At 33.3% G+C, this 7,717-nt stretch overlaps 1 long non-coding RNA gene across 1 annotated transcript; it reads right to left on the reverse strand.

Annotated features, from left to right (window-relative positions):
• Positions 1–1,282: 1,282 nt before the first annotated feature.
• On the reverse strand, positions 1,283–6,730 carry LOC120354400. Its single transcript, XR_005572988.1, has 3 exons — positions 6,262–6,730; positions 5,460–5,534; positions 1,283–3,144 (listed from the first exon to the last, which is right to left on the reverse strand). It is a non-coding gene; the product is annotated as an uncharacterized LOC120354400 (long non-coding RNA).
• Positions 6,731–7,717: the final 987 nt, after the last annotated feature.

Consider the following 7,717-nt stretch of genomic DNA (forward strand, 5'->3'; position numbering starts at 1 on the left):
GATAACTTATTGAAAACTGAATAATTGTGTTTTTCTTCGAGGTCAAACACCATCAAGTGTAAACTGTCAAGTGTCAAGAGCAACTTTGGTCTCTCACTTGTAATTTCTTTATGTGGTAATACAATGCACAACGGTTAACATCACCAGATTGTTAGTTTCTCTCAGGTATTGACATTTTGAAGTAGGATTTTTGATGAACGAACAAAGTATGAATGTGAACACAAACGAAAATAATGTCAACCTATTGTCATATTAAATGTTTGGGAATTCTTTAAAACACATAAGCTTTGTATATTTTGGAGCACGTATTTCCCAAAATGTGTTTCATTGAATACAGTACTATTCAACACCGTTACAGCTTATTCCACCTCATCAATTCTATTCATGGACATTAACATGTGACTCTCTGTTATGTTTTTCCATTCCGTACGCCTTTTTGTCATTCAGCAGATAACAGTTTTCTAAAGAAGCAGAACTCTAAATCTGGATGTGCACTGAGCATCATCATTGTCCACCTGCCTTATAATAAAATTCCTTGAAACGTAATATGAATTGGCTGTTTCTTGAAAAGTACAGGTCCCAAACCATGAGTCGAATATTGCACTATCAAATTCCTTTATCATTCATTTATTCAACTATCCATGTTTGGTTTAGTTCTCAGTTTCTATTCAATACAGTATCAACTTATCTTTCTAACAGCTCTATTCCACCATACTCCGGCTCATAGAAGGAATACTTTTTCATGTTCTTTTCAAAAATAGAGAATTTATCTATCTTCTATCCACCTATAAGACAAGATGGTGTCTGTCTTTCTGTCTGTTTTTATGCTTGAAATACTTGACTGATTAAGCTGTAATTCTTCACAAAGATGATCGTTCTGAAAATCCTTCAAGAATAAGCCCTATCTACCTTCAAAGTTCATATGCTTTTTTTATGAAGGAAGTTTCCATTATTTGGTTTTCAACAAATCAGAAGTTATAATCATTACAAAATGTATTTTGTCTGGAATCGCAGTAGGATGTGTCCTCAACAGTCGCCTGCTGCAAGCGAGTCTCTAATTTTTGTACAGGCCCGACAGTCGAGACCAGCGACATTCGAGGCCAGCGACGGTAGAGGACTCCTGAAAAAGTGGCCTCAAATGTCGCCTGCGTTAGGCGACAGTTGAGGCCACTCTAATTTTCGTACACTCCCGACAGTCGAGGCCTACGACCGTAGAGGACTGTAAAACAGTCCTCTACGGTCGTAGGCCTCGAATGTCGTCGGTCTCGACTGTCGCGCCCCCGCAGAAAAGCTACATAACCGACATGAATTTTGCATTTAGTAATGAGGCATCTGATCATAACTAGTTTATTGAAAACCAAATTAATAGTAGAAAAAGTTATAACAGTTTATTTCGATTCAGTAAAGAATGACAATCATGCTATCATGCCTCTTTATGCATAGCTAACCATGGTATTAGTTTTTTGCGATAATTTACATCAAAAAACATTGAAAATTCACATCTTTGACAACCTCGGCAATATATTGATTTCTTGTGTATTATACAATTAGTAAAATATTGAAAAATTATACTATGAGGGAAGCTTTTTAATTAATGTGATATCAAAATTAACTAGATGATATACAGTGCAGTCAAGGAAAGGTTATAGAGGGAAAAGTTTGGAAGACAATTTTTGACCCCGCAGTTCTGTTTAGGGTAAGAAAGGGGGTAAACATATCAAAAGTCCCCCCCCAACCCCTTGTGCTAAGGGGGAGGGGGTGGTTCAAAGGTAACATTTTTTGGTTTCTCACATATAACTCGAAAACTTTATATCTGATGTGTTTGGTATGAGGGACTTCAAGTGGACTGTATACTAAGTTGAATGAAATGTATGTTAAATAATAAATATAATTTATAGATTGCTGATGTTGTTCATGTTGTTTGTCAATACCTTTACCCAAACTCACATAAAACTTATGAGTAAAACTACTAAATACCTGGTAGCAAGGTAGACGCCAAGAAATTGTAAGACAATGTAACAGTAACAAATGATTGCATTTATTGATATAAGTGGCACTTTACAAATGGTCTTAAAAGTTATGATGACTGCACTAAGTAGGAAAAAGGACGTTTAATGAAAATCAAAAATAACAAATAGTAAATTTGAATAAGCAGTAAAAAAGGAATTGTCAATTGATTCAAATTGGTTACAACAGTATAAAGTATTCATATAATAGTTGTGTGATGTAACAAATGATCAAGAATGATAGTGCAATGTAGCAACATTTTCAATATTGCAACTAGTGTCAACTCAGCGGTTCCAAACCTTCAACAGAGGGGATAAAGATGTGCACTTTTGCTATGTTAATCTACTAACTAGTCAAAATTAAGCTGCAACGTCAAAAATTGTGTCACAGACACCCGCTTCAAATTTAATTGCCAAATGAATAATTGTTGCAGCATTGGAAATTCCATCCCCTACATTAAAGTTGCTATAACAATGAAACAGAAACTTTGAATAGTGAAATAATACACCATTTCAAAGAGAATTTAATGCTCTACAAACCTACGATAAGCATTGATTTTTAAGATGCATTGTTGGAGAGTTATAAGCCCTGAAAGAGGCTCTATGAGCTCATAATCTGCATTGATTTTTCCCATCAATTTTTAAAAAGTTATAAGAGTAGAAATAGAAAAAAATTGGAGGCGAACGTGTTTTTTTCAAAAATGTCACACATTCAAGAGTGGATATCTCGAAAACTAGAAAAGTTGTGAGATGAATATTGTAGGAAATTATATAAGCTTTACTTTTGTATGCAACAGTTATGTCCGTAAGATACATAGTTTTCGAGTTATATGCGAGAAACCAAAAAATGGTACCTTTGAACCACCCCACCCCCTTAGCACAATGGGTAGGGGTGGGGATATTTTTACTTCCTTAATACCCAAAACAAAATTGCGGGGTCAAATATAGTCTTCCAAACTTTTCTCTCTATACCCTCTTTTGAGCATTCATTACCTGGACTATATAATAATAAAGTTATGATGTTGGATGCTTGGTTCCTATTGTTAGATACAGAATGGAAACTGGGTAACACACACGATGGCTTTTGATGTTCACGCTTTCTATCCGTCCATCTACACTGTGTAATATGTTTTGGTGTCTGAAAGAGAAAAAAAAACGAATTATTGATTGATCGAATGATAAAAAATGAGTTGATGAAATTTGAAAATAACATTTAAAATGTTCAAGTTGTAGCGATAGGTAGGAGTGGTAGAATAAATATGTTGTAATATACTTCTACTTACAGTTCACTAAGCATAAGACCCAATTCACACCAAAGTGGCGTAGAGTCGTAGTGTCTCACACCTCTACAAATATAGAAATATGGTCCAATGGAAACAGAATGGACTTGGTGCTACATCTCTTCTGTTTGTATTGGACTATATTATAGGCGTTTTGCGCTAAGACTGATTTGCTTGAACAAAGCGAGGTACGAACATGGTGTAGTGAGTAGACGGGGAGATTTCCAGGGTAGTCAGTGCTGATTTTTGAGGGTAGTAATGTAAGTCGGGAATATTCCCATTGGGAAGAAACTTATGATTGGGTAATATTTCTCTGCCTAAGAAACCATGGGAATAAATTGCATTAAAATAGTTTATATTATTTATCAATTTCAATAACATTTGACAATCATAATAAATAAATCATCTATTCAAAAAAGCAGTGTAAATAGCTCACAAATTACATCAATTTTTTATATAATTTGGCTAGACTTTACGTTGAGTGAACCAGTGATCACCTATATCGATGAATTAAGTTGGGTTAGTTAGATAGTATATTAATTAAATACTATCGATTTTACTGATTTAATTGAATCAAAGCATTCCCTTCTTTATTCTTTATCATAATAAGTATATCATGAAAATGATAGGGAGATGAAAAATAAGGTATCCCTGTGCTGTTCCTCTCCCAAATTTGGATAAAGTTACACATAGTCCGAAATATGTCAAGTCTTGTAGTTCTTCACTTCACAAAATTTTCAGCCCTAAAATATTTTCAAATTTAGATGCTTCAAAACCAAGCCTTCGTAGAAAGAATATTACACATTATTATCACAAAAAATGAAATATTCACATACTAATGAAATTTTGAAGGATCGAACATTCTAGTATGTTCTTTATTATTTCATTTTTGGGTTTAAATTATTGTGAGCTTCTTTGCAAAGTAATAGATGGATTATCATAATTAAATTTCTTGAGCAATACAAGACGAAGTAAACCCAAAATTCAACTTCTTGAGCAATTCAAGACGAAGTAAACCCAATATTTTGTTGACTAAGCTTACTTGACTGTTAGGAATATGAGTATATAACAGATTTAATTTACAAGACATAAAATGGAAGTAGCATCATAATAGTGGTACCGTATACAATAATCAAGGATGTGCACCACGCTTTTTGATTCTTTTTACTGGCAAATTATCAAAGAATTACGAATTGTATACTATCAATTTATTTAGATTTGACTAATTTCAAGAGAAAACTTTTATCATTTTTACTTTTTGATATAGGCTATTGGGCGCTTTGAAAGCGCCAAAAGTTCAAATCTTGGGGCAGATCCATTACATCATAAATGATAGCAAATAAATTCATACTTTGAGGATGGATCTTTCCCCAATATTTGAACGTTATGCGCTTTTAAAGCGCCTAATATCAAAACGAAAAAATGATGAAAATATTTTTTCCTTGGAAATATGATCTATGATAGAATTCAAATCAAAATACCTTCGAAATGGAACCAATAATAAGTTTCCAAAAACGTGGCGCGGAGCCTTAAATTATTAGAAAATGAATGCTTATTCCTCCTCACACTCATCAAGAAGTGATAAATAATTATTTATTTTTATTCTAATCATTATTATAAATAATTATCATAAATAATTATTTATTCTAATCATTTCAATATAACTTGTTTATATGATTATCAATAAGTTTAGTTAAAAAAGGCGTTTTCTTAGTTATCATACAAAATAATCATAAACTCCCGGGCATTTATGAATTTTGGGAATCAACTCCCTGGCAATAAATGTTTCTGATCTTGAATTTCAGGGAATTTTGCATCATAAGTTGAGAGATGTTTGATATGAAATTGAGTTCTTAGTCAATTACCAACTCAATTTAAAATCATACACCCTCTTAAACATAGGCCTAATCACTGACAAAACAATTTATAGGTTTAATGGTCGAGTTAGATTCAATAAGTGGTGTCCAAGATTCAATGGTCCATTAGATTTAATAAATGGCCTAGAAACTGGGCATACGAGTAATATAATCTGACAGTTTCAAATTGGCAGGCAAGTGAAACAACTTTGAATGTTCTTGTTTGGGGATGAGACTCGTTTAATGGATTCTAGATATTTTCGAATATTAATTATTGTTCATCTCTAAGACCAATGATCAAGTAACGCCTTACTCACCGTCGAATAATTTTGTGTCTTCATGAACAGGCCTCTCTACACTGACATGGGGGTAGATTACAGACTGCATGTTTTCTAAAAAATAAGAAAGTGTTGGATATGAATGGGAAGAAAAAAAACTAAAATTGTAAACAAGTTAAGAGTTTAAGCTAGGGACTTGCTCCATTCAGAATGGATTAGAACCTTATGCCACAAACCTCCTACAATCATTATTTTTTTCCTGAGGAATGAAAGATAATTAGTTATTTCAAACAAGAATGAAAAGTTAATATTACATCAGATACCCTTTATAGAAGGCAGTAGACAGAGAATCGGAAACTCTGTTCTTCTATATCTCTCTCCACTGTTATTATAACGGTAATAAAAGCATATTATATTATAATATAGTAATATTTGAAAAGATTGTCTGTACGGTGTGTAGACAAGTATGCACAATTGAAGTGCACTAAAAACTTGTGAGTCTATAAAGATCTAGATAGATAACAATAATTTTTACAGAAGCCATTTAACACAAAATAAATTTTTAATGTCAAATGCATTATAAGAATATTTACATGCAATTTAAAATGCATTATAAGGATATGCCATTTACAGGGCTACGGCTTATCTTCCAGTATCAATGTTTGTTGGTTTTATAAAAAGTTAGGCTACTGGTTACGGGAATGAATAATTATTGATAATCCTGAAAAGCTAACTATATCATAACATAATAAAAAGGCAAAGAATTCATTATTTTTCGAATAATAAATTGGACCTGTTTATTTTTAAAAGTTTGATTTTCAATCAAATTTGTTTGTCTTACCTGGAACCTGGTACGGTACAGTGAAGAATAACATCAATCTTCATCATTATTTTATGTTATCATACAGCAATATAGTCTAGCTCGAATCGATTTTGAAAAATAATTTTATTTTGAAACTTTGGCTTTTGTAGCTAAAATATTTATATAACTTGCAAACTAATAATTATTGATTATTAGTAAACACAACCATTATTTTCCGCTAAAATTACAACATAACCTACAAAAAATAAGAACATGTCTCACACAGTGGGGGCAAAGACCTTAAAGAGATGCATCTTTAAGGTCTTTGAGTGGGGGGTTACAAACTGACCGACCAGGAAACTGACCGACCTGCAAAGTGACCGTCCTGAAAACTGACCGTCCAACAAACTGACCGTCTTGCAAAGTGACCGTCTTGCAAACTGACCGTCCTTATGACGTCATAAGCACCCCGACAGGGGGAACATCAACTGTTCAATGGGAGAGCCGATCGACTGTAAACAGAGATGGCCTTGAAGTTCCTAGCGTTCCACAATTAATTATTCCACTTTGAATACTTTGAAGTAATGCGCATGCTCTGGATCGACCAATAGAATTTACACGCGCGACTAGCCATTACATTTCAAAATTTATTGCTAATACTTTGAAGTAATGTGCGTGCGCTGGATCGACCAATAGAATTTACACGCGCGTCTAGCCACTACGTCATTTTAAAGCCTAGGTTTCTCTGAACCAAGCAGCGTTACTACGGGATGCGCGATGACGTAATCATGCAAAAGTTTGCTGCAGCTATTGCTAGGGAAGTGTTTTCTCTGACTTCACGCGCGCAATTCTCTGTAATCCCCTCTGCGTCGCGCACTCAAGAATTTTACTAGTAATTCAATTGTTCCAAAAAATAATAATGCTTTAGTTACCTGAATATGCCTACTAATTATTAGATAGCAAACAATAATTTCGGCTCTAATTTTCATACAAAACTTCAACACCATAGTAAAGGTTTCAACTTGATTCAAATCAAATCATTTATCTGCCATACAACAAGTACATATTCAAAACGAATAAAAGAAAATACATAATTTTATAAACAAAAGTATAAAATAATAAAATAAAAAGTAAGCATAAATAATACCAAAATCATAATTAGATACTTTTCATTAACTGTTTTGTTCAATTTTTCATAATTTTTACTTCAGTTCTTGAACTTGAATTTTTTCTAGGGGAGAGGAATAAAACCATTTTTCCAAATATTCAGGGATGTATCTCCCCTGTTAACGGTGGAAATTAGGCTACCCCCGTTTATCATAACCGGGAAATTTTAAGGGTAGAAGAAGCTGCTGGTGCATTGTTTAAGGATATGAACTACTATGGGTGGCCATACTTGTCTTCTCAACCACATGCTTGAAACTCAATAAACTATGATCAACTCTGAAAAAATATAAGCTACATTGAATTTCTTCAAAATAATAGATGGTGAAAA

This window comes from Nilaparvata lugens, chromosome X, assembly GCF_014356525.2.
Source record: "Nilaparvata lugens isolate BPH chromosome X, ASM1435652v1, whole genome shotgun sequence".
Lineage (NCBI taxonomy): Eukaryota > Metazoa > Arthropoda > Insecta > Hemiptera > Delphacidae > Nilaparvata > Nilaparvata lugens.